This window comes from Henckelia pumila, chromosome 4, assembly GCF_033568475.1.
Source record: "Henckelia pumila isolate YLH828 chromosome 4, ASM3356847v2, whole genome shotgun sequence".
In the NCBI taxonomy this organism is placed as follows: domain Eukaryota; kingdom Viridiplantae; phylum Streptophyta; class Magnoliopsida; order Lamiales; family Gesneriaceae; genus Henckelia; species Henckelia pumila.
Window position 1 is genome coordinate 45,367,327 of NC_133123.1, and position 19,119 is coordinate 45,386,445.

The following is a 19,119-nucleotide window of genomic DNA, read 5'->3' on the forward strand; positions in this document are numbered from 1 at the left end:
CGGGCTTGGCTTGTTGGGCTTAAGTTATGGATTGTGGGCTTTAAGGAGTTAGAGTCCTAACACAATTATAACTTAACCTAGTCTAGAAATTATCTATAAATACATGTAGTGGGTTCGAAAATTGCATGAGAATTCATTCATCAAATTTTCGAACACACGCATATTATTTTCTAAGGGTTTTTCAAAAATCCTTGTCCCTTTTCGGAGAAAATTCAGTCTTGTGATTTTTGTGAAAAATTACAATTCTGAATTAACAGATTATATCTGTTTATTCTCTACGCAAACTTCTGATTGATTTCTAGTGCAGTCAATCAGAGGGTTTTGTTTTCTATTCGTGGACCTGATTGAAGAAACGTTCGTTCATCAGTTCCTGGGATATACAACAAGAGCAGATTAAATTCTGTTGGTGTCCATAATCTCGCTTCGAGATTTTAAGGTAAAATATTTAATAGTGATTATTTGTTTTACTTACACAAATTTAATCGTAAAGTTTTGATACCTAGATATGGAATCGTTTCATATTAATAAAATAAATTTTTAAACTTCCGCTGCACCGGATATCAATTCTAATTGATCTGAACACAGTTTTCCAACAGTGGTATCAAAGCCAGGTTGCTCAGATCAAACGATTAAATTAATCGATTGTACAAAATTTTTAAGCCTCGGTTTTTGAAACAAAACAAATTTTTTTAAAATCAAAATTTTGACGGGCAAAACACGGGCAGCGATTGTCGCTGCCCAATGGGCAGCGATTGTCGCTGCCCAATGGGCAGCGACGGGCTGCCCAGCCCGAGCCCCGGTCGAGGCACGGGCTGCCCGGGATTGTCCCGGGCAGCCCGGAAAATTAAAATTTTATTTTTTAAAAAAATTTTGAATTTTTGAAATTCTAGTGTTTGATCCGATCGAAAATTGTTTTTGATTAGATCACGAGGCATCGGATCGAATTGTTCGAGTCCGAAATTTTTAAAATTGATTTTTGGATAAATTTGAATTTTTGGAAAATTTATAAATTTTATCCGTTAAATTAGATTTTATAAAATTAATTATTTTGGTACAATTGATGATAAGATATGATCTTATGGATGGATAAGATAAAATATGATTTTATCTTTTAAATTATGATGCCTTTGCACGTTTATCCAATTATTTAATTATTGAATTAATTAATGGATAAAGGATGATCGATTTCCATGACCAATGTTTTAGGTGTATGTTAGGTGATTTACATTTGTCTTATTGTTGTTGGTGTTTATTAATGGGCTTGGTTTATAGCCCAATATGATTGTCATATGTAATAAAAGTGGGCCTGGTTTATGGCCCGTTCCCACCCCTAAAATGTATCTCATATTTGTCATCGAAATTTATTGTAAATTTATTAGACTTAGTGGGAGACAAAGATTTGAAGAAATGGTGGGCCCAGCAGACAATGAAGACCGAAAAAATGTAAATTGAAAGCACAATGTAATAGGATTGCATTGCATACTTACATATCACCTAGGATTGGACTTTGACTCGTGATTGGCAACCACGGTTCGATTAGTTAATGGGATCGATCATCCTTAAATAATATATGATATTATTGATGTATGCATGTTTAGACAAAATTGTATGAATCCCGCAAGCATACATAAAATTCATGATGAGACAAATTTTCAAAATTAAAAATCCCTCATTTTAAATATGATTTAAAATTGATATCAAGATTAATAAAAAGGGAATTTAAATATTGTTTAAATATTCCTACCTTCCATCAACGATCAATGTATGAGATGCTACCCGCGGATACGGTCCGGCTCATATTATTGGGGGGGGCCCGTTCGTCGGAAAGCTGTACATTGGATCGACACATGTTGTAAGTTGGGTGGAACTCCCATGGGATTGGCTCATATTATTGGAAGATCCACATGGCGACCGTCCATCACAACTTATTATTGATGGGTTATCTTGACATGTCACAATAAACGGCGTCATATTATTGGGCCCTTATTGGACATGAGGTAAAAACATGGAGGTTGCTTTGGAAGCAATTGGGCTCTACCTTTTGAAAATTATGGTTGGCTGATATTATTCGGGACCATAGTTTGTCAATTGGACTCCATGTTCCCACTAAAAAAAATGTTTCTCGTTTTCACTAGAGGGTAGTGAAATCGTCAAAATAGTGGGAGTATAATTCATAAAATGAAATTCGCCATATTTTATGTCTTAGTAAATTAATTAAACAAATCACTGATTATTGTCTGTTTCCTTTTCAGTATTTCATTACTATGAATTCGCGTAATCCACTACTCTCAATTCTCGATCAAAACAAGTTGACTGGCGCTAACTATACGGAATGGTTCCGTAAGTTAAAAATCATTCTAAATTCGGAGAAGGCTTTCTACGTGTTAGAGAAGCGTCCTCCGAAGGAAGCCCCGGCTAACACTAGTCCGAAAGAGTTGAAAAAGCTTGACGATTGGTGGGACCATGATGTCAAGGCAAAGAGTTATATGCTAGCATCAATGTCTGATGAACTCCAGAGGCGATTTGAGGATGCGGCGAATGCTGCTGACATTCACAGCGCACTCAAGGAACTTTTTGGAGCTCAGTCGAGGTCTGAGAAATTTGCGACTGTCAAAGAGCTCATGACATGCCGCATGCGAGATGGGAATTCGGTCCGTGAGCATGGGGTACACATGATTGGGCTCATTGAAAAGTTGGTAAAACTCGAACTGACATTAGAGCATGAACTCAATACGGACTTGTTTCTTCTTTCACTTCCTTCGTCGTATGACGGCTTCGTGGTGAATTTCAACATGAACAAGATAGAGGCCACCCTTGAAGAGATGGTCAATATGCTTGTGACTTATGAAGCCACACTAAAGAAGGATAAACCGGTACTCTTGGTTGGCTCCTCTTCTAACTCTGAGAAAGGACCAAGTGGAAAGGGTAAGAAATGTTCTGCCCCGCCCAAGAAGATTGTACCAAATAAGAAGGGAAAGGCTAAGGCTTCAATTGGAATAAAAGATGAAAACGTTTGTCATTACTGCAAGAAACCCGGTCATTGGAAACGTAACTGCAAGGAATACCTCGAACAGTTGCGAACTGCAAAGGGTATGTTTTACATTGAAATAAATGTTTCGCTTAATACTTCTTCTTGGGTATTAGATACCGGATGTGGATCTCACATTTGCAATGATTTGCAGGTGATGACAAGAAGTTGTAAGCTAAGGATGGGTGAGACCCAACTAAGGCTCGGGAATGGTTCTAGAGTCGAAGCCAAAGCTATAGGAGACATTTATTTAGTTTTGCAGAACAATTTTAAGTTATTTTTTAGAGATGTTTTATATGTTCCAGATTTGGTCAAAAACATTATTTCTATTTCTATGCTTGATAGATATGGTTTTTCTTGCAAATTTGTGAATGAGATTTGCAATATTTACAAGAATGAATGTTTGATTGGAAATGGACAACTTGAAAACGATCTATATAGCTTAAAATTAAAAAACGTTCCAATTAATTATGTTGATAAACCGGTAACAACAAATAAAAGGAAAAACGATAGTCAAAACCCGGCAAACCTTTGGCATGCTAGGCTAGGTCATATTTCCTCAAGGAGAATGAACAAGCTAGTGGGAGAGGGCATGTTTGATATGTCTGATATTAACTCTCTACCTACTTGTGAGTCCTGCCTAAAGGGAAAAATGACTAAATCTCCTTTCAAAGGGAAACCTGAGCGTAGCCAAAATCCGTTGGATTTAATCCATACGGATGTTTGCGGTCCATTTAGGATTGGTACTAAATGTGGCAACACCTACTTCATTACCTTTACTGATGATTATACAAGGTATGGGTATTTATATTTAATGAAATATAAGTATGAAGCATTTGAAAGGTTCAAAGAATTCAAGGCTGAAGTAGAAAACATGCAAGGTAAAAGTATTAAAGCACTTAGATCGGATCGAGGTGGAGAATACTTAAGTATCGAGTTTTTGGACTATCTAAAAGAGAATGGAATTCTCTCTCAGTGGACTCCTCCTATGACACCTCAGCTGAATGGTGTTTCGGAGCGTCGCAATCGAACTTTGTTGGACATGGTTCGATCCATGATGAGCTTCACTGAGCTTCCACCTTCGTTTTGGGGCTATGCGCTTGAAACGGCGGTATTGTTGTTGAACAACGTCCACACTAAAGCAGTAGATAAGACACCATACGAGTTATGAAATGGCAAAGCTCCTAAGTATTCGTACTTGAGGATTTGGGGATGTCCTGCTTATGTGAAGCAGACAGTGGGAGATAAGTTGGATAGTCGATCCACCTTATGTTATTTTGTAGGGTATCCGAAAAATTCAATCGGATATTATTTCTATCATCCTAATGAAACAAAAGTGTTTGTTTCAAGGAATGCTACCTTCTTGGAGAAGGAGTTCTTATTGGATAAGAAAGGCAAGATGATGGAACTCGAAGAAATTCGAGAAGAACTCGAGATACAAAATAGCGATCCTACACCTCAAGAATCATCACAAGACACGCCGATTACTAGAAGATCCGAGAGGACTTCTAGGCCTCCTATTAGATATGGTCTTCTTCTTGAAGGGGATCAAAGTGAACCCGACATTGGATGTGATCCAAGAAACTTCAAGGAAGCAATTTCTGATGCGGGTTCAAATTTATGGCTTGAAGCTATGCAATCTGAAATAGACTCGATGCATACTAACCAAGTTTGGTCTTTAGTAGATCCTCCCGATGGAATTGTTCCAATAGGGTGCAAATGGATCTACAAGAGAAAGCTTGGGCCTGACGGAAAGGTATTGACCTACAAGGCACGATTGGTGGCAAAAGGTTATACTCAAAGACAAGGAGTTGACTATGATGAAACCTTTTCACCAGTCGCAATGTTCAAGTCCATAAGAATCCTTATTGCCATAGCAGCATGGTATGACTATGAGATATGGCAAATGGATGTAAAGACTGCTTTTCTTAATGGAAATATTAAGGAAGAGATCTATATGATGCAGCCTGAGGGATACACATCCATGGGAAGCGAGCATAAGGTATGCAAGCTTCAGAGATCAATTTATGGTCTCAAACAAGCATCAAGAAGTTGGAACCAGAAATTTGATGAAACAATAAAGGACTTGGGTTTCATCAAGAACCCGGAGGAACCATGCGTGTACAAGAAAGTAGTTAAGGATGCGGTAACATTCTTAGTACTTTATGTTGATGACATCCTACTCATGGGGAATGACGTAGGGATGTTGCAGTCAACAAAGATATGGTTATCAGGTAGATTCTCGATGAAGGATTTGGGTGAGGCCTCCTATATTCTAGGGATACATATCTATAGAGATAGATCTAAGAGAATGATAGGACTTACTCAATCAACCTACATCGACACCATATTGAAAAGGTTTTCAATGGATGGGTCCAAGAGAGGACATCTACCTATGTGTCATGGAGTTTCTCTATCCAAGTCTATGTGTCCTAAGACTGATGAAGAGATAGAGAAGATGACACACATACCATATGCGTCAGCCATTGGTAGTATCATGTATGGGATGATATCTACCAGACCGGATGTGGCCTATGCTCTGAGTGTCACGAGCAGATATCAAGCCAATCCCGATCAAATGCATTGAAAAGTCGTGAAGGATATTCTTAAGTACTTGCAAAGGACTAAGAATGTGTTCATGGTTTATGGAGGAAGAGAATTGAAGTTGGAAGGCTACACCGACTCTAGCTTCCAATGTGACGTGGATGACTCGAAATCAACCTCTGGATTTGTATTCGTACTCAATGGCGGTGCTGTCTCTTGGAAGAGTTCCAAGCAGGACACCACAGCGGATTCCACCACTGAGGAAGAATACATTGCAGCATCAGCTGCTGCTAAAGATGCGGTTTGGATAAGGAAATTCATCCAAGAGTTGGGTGTAATTCCTGAAGCTGTTGGTCCAGTCCTGGTGTACTGTGACAACACAGGTGCCGTTGCTCAGGCAAAGGAACCAAAGTCTCATCAGAAGTTCAAGCACGTACTGAGGAAATACCACATCATCCGGGAGATCGTGGAAAGAGGAGACATCACTGTCGAGAGAGTGGCCTCTACAGACAATATCGTTGATCCGCTTACTAAGCCCTTGCCAGGACCATTGTTTGACAAATATCGCGAAGCAATGGGATTACGTAGTATGACTAGTTGGCTTTAGGGCAAGTGGGAGATTGAAAGAGTGGGTGCCCGGATAGCCAACTTGTGGCTAAGGGCTTTGATGACTCTTTATGTAAACAATCTTTTGTTTAAATATAATTTACACTTTTATCATGGCATTGACTTTATCTTCCTTCATATTGTTATATTGTGATATACTATTGTTGTTTAGATGAAGACCTTGAATATACTATAGTGTATGTAAGATGTTGTAGCACATGGTGATGGCTATCATGAAACACATCTTATAGTCATTGTATATTCTAAATTGTTCCTAGTCAATTGAGTCGTCCGCAAATAAGGATAAGGATCTCTCGAGATTGAGACTAGCATTTGCGATGCCGAGTACCACATTTCATTGGTATGGAACATAGAGATGTTCAAAGCATGCAAATGGATATTCATATGATGAATGATCGAACTACCCTATTCGGACTTTCCAAGTGGTTATCACTTATCGAGTGGATAAAGTCCGCGGTTTTGGTTGTACACCATTAGCCCTTATTACTTGAAACATCATTGAGACTCTATATGCTAGTACTGTACTTTGACTCGTTTACCGACTCTATTGGGGTCATCAGGTGTCGGGATTGGGTACAGTTACAACACATATAGGAGTCGATGCTTTGTTGTCAAGGATTCACCACATACTTGCGAGTGTGGATATCCTATGCTATCTGAGGAGATATTAGTGTGACGAATCTCTGGCCAGAGTACATGATGTGTTTTAGGTTAATGGGTTTTCCTAGTAACACATGCGATGTCACTATTTGATCTTCAAGATGTTATGCATAGTTATCGAATCTCGAACGACTCTCGATGCACCAATGGTTGTTGATTCGATCGGGATATATGGTTGAAGGGACCGTACTGTACGCTAATCAAAATCTACTGGTTCTTGCAGGCACTATTAGTGATACCTAGGGAATCATGGGGCGATGTTGCTAGACGCTCTTACCATGATTCGATGGGTAAGTCGGAAATTGTTGTTCCGAGTCACAAGGAGTTGTGAGCCCACGGCTAGCTGTATTCCTGAACCATTGAGGGTTACACAAGTAATGGATTACTAAAATCCCGTAGAGATAGTTAAATTTAAAGAGTTAAATTTAATGAAAGAGAAGTTGGACTTCTTAACTAAAGGGAGTGGGATTTCCTAAAATGACATAGGGATGGGCATTTTTGGAAATCACTGAATTCGGATTCAGAAAAAATTATCTTGACTTTAAAAGATGCAGAAATGGTTTCTGTGCACATTGGTAAAATCAGTTTTTCAATCGGAGTCACGATGAATTTTATATTAATTTTTAGAACAACGGGCTTGGCTTGTTGGGCTTAAGTTATGGATTGTGGGCTTTAAGGAGTTAGAGTCCTAACACAATTATAACTTAACCTAGTCTAAAAATTATTTATAAATACATGTAGTGGGTTCGAAAATTGCATGAGAATTCATTCATCAAATTTTCGAACACACACATATTATTTTCTAAGGGTTTTTCAAAAATCCTTGTCCCTTTTCGGAGAAAATTCAGTCTTGTGATTTTTGTGAAAAATTACAATTCTGAATTAACATATTATATCTGTTTATTCTCTACGCAAACTTCTGATTGATTTCTAGTGCAGTCAATCAGAGGGTTTTGTTTTTTATTCGTGGACCTGATTGAAGAAACGTTCGTTCATCAGTTCCTGGGATATACAACAATAGCAGATTAAATTCTGTTGGTGTCCATAATCTCGCTTCGAGATTTTAAGGTAAAATATTTAATAGTGATTATTTGTTTTACTTACACAAATTTAATCGTAAAGTTTTGATACCTAGATATGGAATCGTTTCATATTAATAAAATAAATTTTTAAACTTCCGCTGCACCGGATATCAATTTTAATTGATCTGAACACAGTTTTCCAACAGAACCTAGCCGCCAAGAGAATTCTTCTGTTTTGTGCGTCTCCTTATGCGTTCAGAATAATTCAGAATCCTCAAAATTGGAATATATAAGCCTATTAAAAACTAGAAACATTAAAAATCGAGTTTCCTAATTTAAAAACTCTTTCCCGAATCTACACGTCGCGCGCTCGATCGGATGAATTGAACGGATCGAGCGCATGAAAATATACCTACTTACTGTCTCAATTCTTCAGATATCCCGCTCGATCGCGTGAGTTTGTAGGATCGAGCGCGTTAATTTCTCTCACAAATCTGTATGCACACCACAGCAGTGCCCTTCATCTCTTCCTTGCGCGATTGCGCTACTCTTCGGCGCTAAAGTAGCGCGGTTCCCTTGCTCTTCAGCGCAACATCCTTCTTCTTCATCAAAGCGCAGTAGCTCTACCCACAAGCGTGATAGCACTTCAAATATTCTCTCTTGTGTACAGTTAGATCCCTTCATTAGAGCGATAGCACTCCTTCAAGGGCGCTTCATTAGAGTTGTTGGGTAGAGCTGTTCGTTAACAGCTCTAACGAACCGCTCTACTTTTCCATCATCTTTATTTGCTTCTCTTCTTCAATTTTTTTGCACTCCAAACTTTCTTCATAAAATGTTGTTTCCTACACAATAAATCCGGGAGCATGTTATGTAGACATGATGCATGAAATATAAACAAAATACTTAAATCAACTTAATAAATGCATGCTAAACGACAGTAAAACTTCATTAAAATATGCAACTAAAACACACCTATCAGGGCGCTAGCTGAGGTGGCACCCAGCTCGCGTCCAACCCCATGTTTTATTTTTTTTTAATTTTTTTTAAAAAATTGGGCCCAAATTGGTCCTAATGGTGAAGCTTTTTCTTCGAGCTTTACAGATCACCGCCAACTCCTCTCCTCCTCCCACAATCGCCTTTCTCCGCCTCATCTACTCCACCCTTCATGGCCGATCGACGCCACCGTACTTGCCCAACCACCCCATGCCCAAAACCACCATAGTCCGACCAACATCAACACAAATCACCACGACCGGTCACCCTAGTCCAACCACCCCACGACCAACCACCCTACGCCCAAATCACCCTAGTCCGACCAACATCACCACCACAAATCACCACGACCAGTCACCCTAGTCCAACCACCCCACGTCCAGCCACCCCTTGCTTCACCACCATGCACCGTTCCACCATTGTGCACTGTTTCTGTGATTTCTTGTCCCACTTGTCAAATTGGGGCGACGGGGAGGAGTTGGGTGTTAGGGTTGAAGAAGATGAGAGGTCGGGGCAGAAGGGTGGTTGTAGCACCTATAATTTCATAATTTAAATTCCATGTCTAAATTCATTTTCAATATTTATGATTTTAATTGCTTGGATTTAATTGTTTAAGTTTCCTTTAAAGTTTAAGTTTCTCAAATATTTTAAGTTATTTATTATTGAGATTCTTGAGTCAGCGACTTTCGGTTCCAGTTCGACGATGGTAGAATTCGGCGGTAAATTCCAAGATTTTATTTTAAAGAGTTAAGTTATGAGGAATGAGGAAATTAGACGAGAGTTTAAAAGTTAAAAGTTTTCGGGTATCAGAAATCATTTTTATCGCAATCTTGGGCTTATTCTTTAACTTTTTCAAAAGTTAAAATTTTCTTAAACCCGGATTAGTAAGACCCAATATAATATTTTAATTTGGGCTTTTTAAACTTAGGAATTTTATAAGTATAAGTTTAGTAGGCAAAAGTTGTAGTACTTTAATATTGTACTTTTAAAGCAACACTCACACCTATTTTTTATACCTACACCTTTATATTAACACACAAGTACACCCAACACACACCACTTTAGCACCAAAAAGAAACACAAAAAGAAACCCTAGCACTCTCATTATCCAAGAAGGCCCCCCCCCCCTCTCCCCAACTCTCTTTTCTCTCCAATTCCTTTCCTCCCTTCGGCCACCACTTCCTCCAGCCCTCCGGTCCCCGTCGCCGCCCCTAAGCCACCATAGCTGACCGGATTACGTGTGTAGGAGGTGTAGTTTGTTGTTGGGGCCGAGTTGTTCATCCTTTCTCCTTCATTTCTTTGAGTTTTCTTAGTAGAGACAAGTATATGCAATTATTGGGCCTCCAAGCTAGCTATTTATGTTCTTGTGCTAAATATTTTGTTAATTTTGGAAATGCCTATGTTATTTGACATGTTGGGTTCGGTTTTTAAGTATTTTCAGCATGAATTATGTTAAATTTTTGGATTTTAGTTATGCATGAAGTTTAAAGTGTTGTATGGTAAATTGTGACTTGAGACATGAAGGGTTTTGATGCATATAGTTAATTTCAAAATTTTCAAAAGTGTGCATGACCTAATTTCGAAATTCATATGGTGTTTGGGGCTGTGTTTGAAGTGTGTTATGAGGATTTCATTGTTTGCCATTGGTCATTGGTTATTCAAGGGTTAAATGCATGTTGGTGCATGTTCTTGCATATTTTCAAATTGATGGGTTGAAGTGTGGTTGATGGCTACCTAGGTGTTTGTGTTAATTCCCAAGGGGTGTTATTAGGTTGGTTTTATGGGTTGGAATGAAGTAGAGTTAAGGGATAGAGTTGGATTATTGAAGTAGAGTGTTGGAAACATTGTGTAAGGGCTACTGAATTCTGGGCAGGGGAGTTGCTATTTCAGGTCTGGTCGAGTCTTGGGCTAGTCCTAAGTCAAGGTTAAGTCGTTGTGGTCGCGTCGATATAAATTGGGCTCGTTTCGGTTAAGTATTGAGTAGTTTAAGGCTCAAGTCAAAGGTGTTGGTGCAGAATTTTAAGAGATTAAGGGCTGTCCGGAAACACTTTTTGTTCGGTATGCTCGGGCTTTCACTTGAGGTCACAACCTAGTCCTAGGGTTAGTTTGAAGTGTTTAGCAAGTGTCGGTTCAAGCGGGATTGGATTTGGTTAAGGCAAGATAGAGTTAAGGGTTTTATGGTATAATTGCTCGGGTTAAGACACCTTTGAGGAAAATTGAAGTATAGGTTGGGTATCTAACTTAGGGGCAGCCACTTACCCACCTAATATCAAAATTTTTGAGTTGTGTTTTCATTTCCTAAAATTGCATATTCGTGTGCGTGAGTCTCATCTTCGAGTTGAGTAAAGTTTAAGCAAGTTGTTGCATTTCTTGTGCATCTTCAGAAAAGTTAAAGTTTCAAGTTAAGAAAGTAAAAAGTTTTGAATAAAGTGAGTTGATTTATGACACAGAGGGGTTTGGAGGAGTTGGGAGAAATCCTGATTTCCCTTGCCAACAGAGGGGTTTGGAGGAGTTTGGAGAAATATTGATTTCCCTTACCAACTAAGGGGCAATGTGGCGTCGGGAGTAATCTCGGTGTCCTTGCCGGCATAGTATACTGCAGCCACGATCGATCAAAAATCAAAGAAAACGTCATAATCAATTAATTAAATTCACAGAAAATAAAAGTTAAGTTTAAGAAAGTTCCAAGTTCATAGTGTGAGTTCATTGCTTGCAATTTTTCTCATTCTTTTTTGTCATGCAACTTTTCAGTTTAAGTTTCAAAGTATTATATGTACAGTACTTTAAGTATTGCCTCAAGTATTTTTAATCCTTGTTATTTCACTGCCTATACTTGTTGAGTCTTTAGACTCACTACGCTTGCTTGGTTGCAGGTGAGGAGGAATTTTTAGAGACCGAGGGGCAGGATCCTCGGGGTTGAGGTTGCCGGTGGTGCAGGCCCTTGACCGTTGCTACTTTTAGCTTCCGCAAATTTTATGAATGTAATAATATGAATTGTAGAATTGAGTATTTTCTGTAGTAGGCAGGATGAGTTTCCATGTGCTTAAATATTTGGCATGTAACTTGATAACACCTTTTCCGCAACCGTGTGGGGTTGCCTATCCTTTTTAGAGATTATGCCTATCATGTTTGGATTTTATAGCGAGTTTATTTTTATGTGTTTTACATTGCTGAGTGTGACAGGTTAGTTTTAAATACTTACAAATAGGTCATGGCAAAATTTTTATAAATCTGTAATTTCTTTATTATTTATTTAAAGTCTAGAGGTTAGGGACGTTTCAGTGGTGTCGGCCGATGATTTTCTGGTGGTTTTTGAAAGAGGAGAAAGAAACAATGAAGATGAAGGGGTGATGAGCAGTCACACGTGAAGTGATTAAAAAGGTAAATAGGTAGGTGGTGGGTGGGGTGGGGTGTGGGTAGAGAAGGGCCCAATTATTTTTTAAAAAAAATGAGAGGGGCGCCAACCAGCTGCCACATCAGCTGTAGCCAAAAGTTTCCCTGCACCCAAGGATGTAGGGGAACAAGATTGAATATATATATATATATATATATATATATATATATATATATATATATATATATATATATATATATATTTTAGTAATTTTATTATATAAGAATAAAAAATTATTATTCAATTTTATGATAAAATACATTAAAAATTTTGGGTAAATTTTTTTTATTATAATATTATCTTTTAAAATTAATCAAATTATTTAAATACCAAATATCGCTACCAATAAAAATTATTATTCACTCCAGTTTATTTATCCTCACGAATGTTAAATCTGCAACCAACATCTTTTCTACGGTATCTTTCCCATCATCATAGATATTAATCATTTTAATTTTGCAGGCCAACGGATCATTAGTGATATGAGGGAATCGTGTAAATTTGCATATGCTCTAATAGATATTTTTCCAAAGTAACCCAATTTCTGGAGTGCTAAGGTTATGTTTTTTTTTATTTTATAAACAGAAATGCCCTTTGGAATTGGACAAGTAAGAAGATCCCAATAAACTGCTAATTTGTCACAATTCATTTTCCACTCGCGCTGCAAGAAACATTCCTAAAACAGGTCATCAAACGATGACGCTCCCAGAGGCAGATTTAAGAGGTGGTTGGCCTGGGCTACCTTGGCCCAACTAGAAATATATTATATATATACACACATATATAAAGTTATGTCTTTGGCCCAAACTAAAAATAGCCAAGCCCAAACATAATATGCTATGAATTTTGTTTAAGCATTGAATTTTCAAAACATTTAGTCATCCCTTATTTTTTTTTGGCTCCGCCTCTGGACGCTCCTCTCCTCAAGGTCCCACTCCTTCCAGGATTATCCAACCTAAGGCATGTCCCCAGAAGAAAACGGTCCTTCGCCATTTAGGAAGCTTGAGAATTCCCAAATTGTATCTGCAGCACAGATAAGGGGTGATGAACCAAATGGCTCAGGATGGGCTAAAAGAAGTTTGTGTTCATCGTCTTTAATACATGAAATGAACGGGCAAGGTGATCCTTCGTTGAAATTAGCAAACAGCCTTTAACTCCGAGTTTATTCATCCTCGCGAATGTTAAATCAGCAACCAACTTCTTTCCTATGGTATCTTTTCCATCATCAAAGATATTAATCATTTTAATTTTGCAGGCCAACAGATCATCAGTGATATGAGGGAATCGTGTAAAGTTTGCATATGCTCTAATGGATATTTTTCCAAAGTAACCCCATTTCTGGAGTGCTAACGTTATGTTTTCTTTTATTTTATAAACAGAAATGCCCTTTGAAATTGGACAAGTATGAAGATCCCAATAAACTACTAATTTGTCACAATTCATTTTCCACTCGCGCTGCGAGATCCATTCCTAAAACAGGTGCACAAAAAATAAAAATAGATGCCGAGCTAAATCCCTTCAAAACAGAAAACAAGAAAATGGCATCGCAAATCTCAGCTCAGTGAGTGAAAATCTTCTCACGAACACATCTTCAAAAATCGATCGAGCAACTTCTCCAGCCGCTGAATGTGGAGAGAGTGGAACTGTGGAACTGTGGAATGCCCTAGACGGCAATCGCTAGAGGTTTCAGGATAGGATCAATCGTATGAATGAATGCATGTTTCAAAAATTGTGTTAGTAAGAAAGACGACAATTTTGGTGGTTTGCAGGAATAGGATGACAATGGGGCGGGGACGACGATGTCTTCCCCATCCGCGTTCGCGTCCCTGAATTTAAACTCGTCCCCATCCCACCTTGATACCCATAATTTCTTTTCGAGGATTCTATGTCCCTATATCTACGGGGACAAAGTCACATTCCCATCTCCAAACCCGATAATATATATATATATATATATATATAGAAATTTTGAGGTGAAGGAAAAATTTGGGCGCCAACTGAGGTGGCACCCAGCTCGTGTCCAATCCCATGTTTTATTTTTTTTAATTTTTTTTTAAAAAATTGGGCCCAAATTGGTCCTAATGGTGAAGCTTCTTCTTCGAGCTTTACAGATCACCGCCAACTCTTCTACTCCTTCCACAACCGTCTTTCTCCGCCTCATCTACTTCACCCTTCATGGCCGATCGACGCCACCGTACTTGCCCGACCACCCCACGCCCAAAACCACCCTAGTTCGACCAACATCAACACAAATCACCATGACCGGTCACCATAGTCCAACCACCCCACGACCAGCCACCCTACGCCCAAACCACCCTAGTCCGACCAACATCACCACGACCAGTCACCCTAGTCCAACCACCCCACGAACATCCACCACTTGCACCACCACCATGCACCGTTCGACCACTGTGCACCGTTTCTGTGATTTCTTGTCCCACTTGTCAGATCGGGGCGGAGGGGAGGAGTTGGGTGTTAGTGTTGAAGAAGATGAGAGGTCGAGGCAGAAGGGTGGTGGCGGACGATGATTTTCCGATTTTTTTTGAAAGAGGAGAAAGAAACAATGAAGATGAAGGAGTGATGGGCAGTCACGCATGAAGTGATGGAAAGGGTAGATAGGTAGGTGGTGGGTGGGGTATGGTGTGGGTCGAAAAGGGCCCAATTATTTTTAAAAAAAAATTAGAGGGGCGCCAATCAGCTGCCACATCAGCTGTAGCCAAAAGTTTCCCTGCACCCTAGGATGTAGGGGAACAAGATTGTATGTATATATATATATATGATATTATTAATTTTATTATATAAGAATAAAAAATTATTATTCAATTTTATGATAAAATACATAAAAAATTTTGGGTAAAATTTTTTGATTATAAAATTATCTTTTAAAATTAATCAAATTATTTTAAATAACAAAAATCGCTACCAATAAAAATTATTATTCACTCCGGGTTTATTCATCCTCACGGATGTTAAATCAGCAACCAACTTTTTTCCTACGGTATCTTTTCCATCATCATAGATATTAATCATTTTAATTTTGCAGGCCAACAGATCATCAGCGATTTGAGGGAATCGTGTAAAGTTTTCATATGCTCTAATGGATATTTTTCCACAGTAACCCACTTTCTGGAGTGCTAAGGTTATGTATTCTTTTATTTTTGACAAAGAAATTCCCTTAGGAATTGGACAAGTATGAAGATCCAATAAACTGCTAATTTGTCACAATTCATTTTTCACTTGCGCTGCAAGATCCATTCCTAAAAAAAGTGCACAAAAAATACAAATAGATGCCGAGCTAAATCCCTTCAAAACAGAAAACAAGAAAATGGCGTCGCAAATCTCAGCTCATTGAGTGAAAATCTTCTCAGGAACACCTCTTCAAAAATCGATCGAGTGACTTGTCCAGCCGCCGAATGTGGAGAGAGTGGAAGTGTGGAACTATGGAATGCCCTAGACGACAATCGGTAGAGGTTTCAGGATAGGACCAATTCTATGAGTGAATGCAAGTTCCAAAAATTGTGTTAGTAAGGAAGACGACAATTTTGGTGGTTTGCAGGAATATGATGAAAATGGGGCAGGGATGGGGATGTATTCCACATCTGCGAACCCGTCCCCAAATTTAAACCTCGTCCCCAACCCCACGGGGACTAAGCCTCATTCCCGTATCCAAACCAATATATATGGTATTATAAAATTTAATTATAAAATAATAAAAAATTATTATTCAATTTTATGATAAAATACATTAAAAATTTTGGAAGAACAAAGTAGTGAAAAAGTATAAACAAAGCAGTAAAGCAAAAGTGGAAGAGCAAAATAGTGGAAACGAAGAGAATCAAACGATTTGAAAGTTTGCGAAACATGAACAAATGAGAAAGTAAAGCGACAGAGAAAAGTATAGATGACCTAAAGCCGGTCGTCCACCGAATGCTCAACCAATAAATGATAGCCAGTTTTTTTTGTAAACGGTGGAGACAAGAACACAACGACGCATGGCTTGTGAATGACCGGGAACCGAAGGAAAACTGGCCGCTTTTTGTAAACGGTGGAGACAAGAACACAACAACGCGTGGCTTGTGAATGACCGGGAACCGGAGGGAAACTGGCCGCTCTCAATTTATTCACGTTTTCATATATGTAGATATATAGTTTTTCAAGATTTTCATTGTCAATGCACGTTCCAAGTGGTCAGGCCACTAAAAATAGGTTTTTGGGTCAAATCTAGAGTTGGAGTATATCATATTTATGGGATTGTAAATGTTAGATTTTTTTATTGCTGAAAAAATGCACAAATTCTTTAGCAAATAGATATATAGAGTATTTTAGTGAAAAATCTGCTGGGACAAACTTTTATAATATTTTGTTGTCGTATAACAACATATATTTTTCATGATCAATTGTTTTTTTAACATCGTAAATTCAGGATACAACCAAGTCCACGAACTAGAAATATGAAATTTTAGTTATAATACAACCAAATCGAACAGAATATCATACTAAAATCCAAATGATAAAACAGAACAAACTCAAATCATCAAACGTCGACGCTCCCAGAGGCGGATTTAAGGGGTGGTTGGCCTGGGCTACCTTGGCCCAACTAGAAATATATCATATATATACACACATATATAAAGTTATGTCTTTGGCCCAAACTAAAAATAGCACAGTCCAAACATAATATGCTATGAATTTTGTTTATGCATTGAATTTTCAAAACATTTAGTCATCCCTTATTTTTTTATGGCTCCGCCCCTGGACGCTCTTCGCATCAAGGTCCCACTCCTTCTGGGATTATCCAACCTAAAGCATGTCCCCAGAAGGCAACGGTCATTCGTCGTTTAGGAAGCTCGAGAATTCCCAAATTGTATCTGCAGCATAGATAAGGGGTGATGAACCAAATGGCTCAGGATGAGCTAAAAGAAGTTTGTAGTTCATTTTCTTTAATACATGAAATGAATGAGCAAGGTGATCCTTCGTTGAAATTAACATACAAGCTTTCACTCCAGGTTTATTCATCCTCACGAATGTTAAATCAGCAACCAACTTCTTTTCTACGGTATCTTTTCCATCATCATAGATATTAATCATTTTAATTTTGCAGGCCAACAGATCATCAGTGATATGAGGGAATCGTACAAAGTTTGCATATGCTCTAATGGATATTTTTCCAAAGTAACCCCATTTCTGGAGTGCTAACGTTATGTTTTCTTTTATTATATAAACAGAAATGCCCTTTGGAATTGGACAAGTATGAAGATCCCAATAAACTACTAATTTGTCACAATTCATTTTCCATTTGCGCTGCAAGATCCATTCCTAAAACAGGTGCAAAAAAATACAAATAGATGCCGAGCTAAATTCCTTCAAAACAGAAAACAAGAAAATGGTGTCGCAAATCTCAGCTCATTGAGTGAAAATCTTCTCAGGAACACCTCTTCAAAAATCGATCGAGTGACTTGTCCAGCCGCCGAATGTGGAGAGAGTGGAAGTGTGGAACTATGGAATGCCCTAGACGGCAATCGGTAGAGGTTTCAGGATAGGACCAATTGTATGAGTGAATGCATGTTTCAAAAATTGTGTTGGTAAGGAAGGCGAAAATTTTGGTGGTTTGCAGGAATATGATGGAAATGGGGCGGGGATGGGGATGTCTTCCCCATCCGCGAACCCGTACCCAAATTTAAACCTCGTCCCCAACCCCACGGGGACTAAGCATCATTCCCGTATCCAAACCAATATATATATATATATATATATATATATATATATATGGTATTAGAAAATTTAATTATATAAGAATAAAAAATTATTATTCAATTTTATGATAAAATACATTAAAAATTTTGGAAGAGCAAAGTAGTGGAAAAGTATAAACAAAGCAGTAAAGCAAAAGTGGAAGAGCAAAATAGTGGAAAACGAAGAGAATCAAGCGATTTGAAGGTTTGCGAAACATGAACAAATAAGAAAGTAAAGCGACAGAGAAAAGTATAGATGACCTAAAGCCGGTCGTCCACCGAATGCTCAACCAATAAATGATAGCCAGGATTTTTTTGTAAACGGTGGAGACAAGAACACAACGATGTGTGGCTGGTGTTTGACCGGGAACCGAAGGGAAACTGGCCGCTTTTTGTAAACCACCAAAATTGTCGCCTTCACTCTTGTTTTTTTTAAAAAAATTAAATTAATAGTAATCAGTTTAAATCTTCCTAACATTTAGTGAAATACATGTTCATTCATATCATTATTTTACAAATACTCAATGTTTTCCATCTCATTCATTAAATAAGAGAACCGTGATGCCTTGATGGCTATCGGTTTGGGGTTTGTCATTGTTAGTCTCATTCAAAAAAACATTGTTGATTTATTTGTATTATAAAAGGTATTTCAATCGGAGCAATGTTCTTTATTTTTTTTTGTCTTTTTATTTATGGATATATTTTAAAATACACTTGGCTTATACGATTTCTTCCTCGGTAGGACTTCTCATTGATTTATGTAGTGATCCCAAATTTCATCCCAGTCCTTTGTTTTTATGCTACATACAACTAATTATTTTTCAGCGATCAGTAGTTCTATCACCGGAGGTATTGTCATGTATTATGACAATCTTAAGTGCTGATGTAAAGTTTAAATTTTGACTTATTTTTTGACATTCAAAGTTTCATTTTTCAGATATTTATTGTTTTAACTTTATATTTTGTTTTTAATATATAATATATAGTTTTTCAAAATGTTTATTGTAAATGCGGCGTTCCAAGTGGTCAGGCCACTAAAAATAGGTTGTTGGGTCGAAGCCAGAGTTGAATGTTCTCATATTTATCGGATTGTAAAGGTTAGTTTCTTTTATTGTTGAA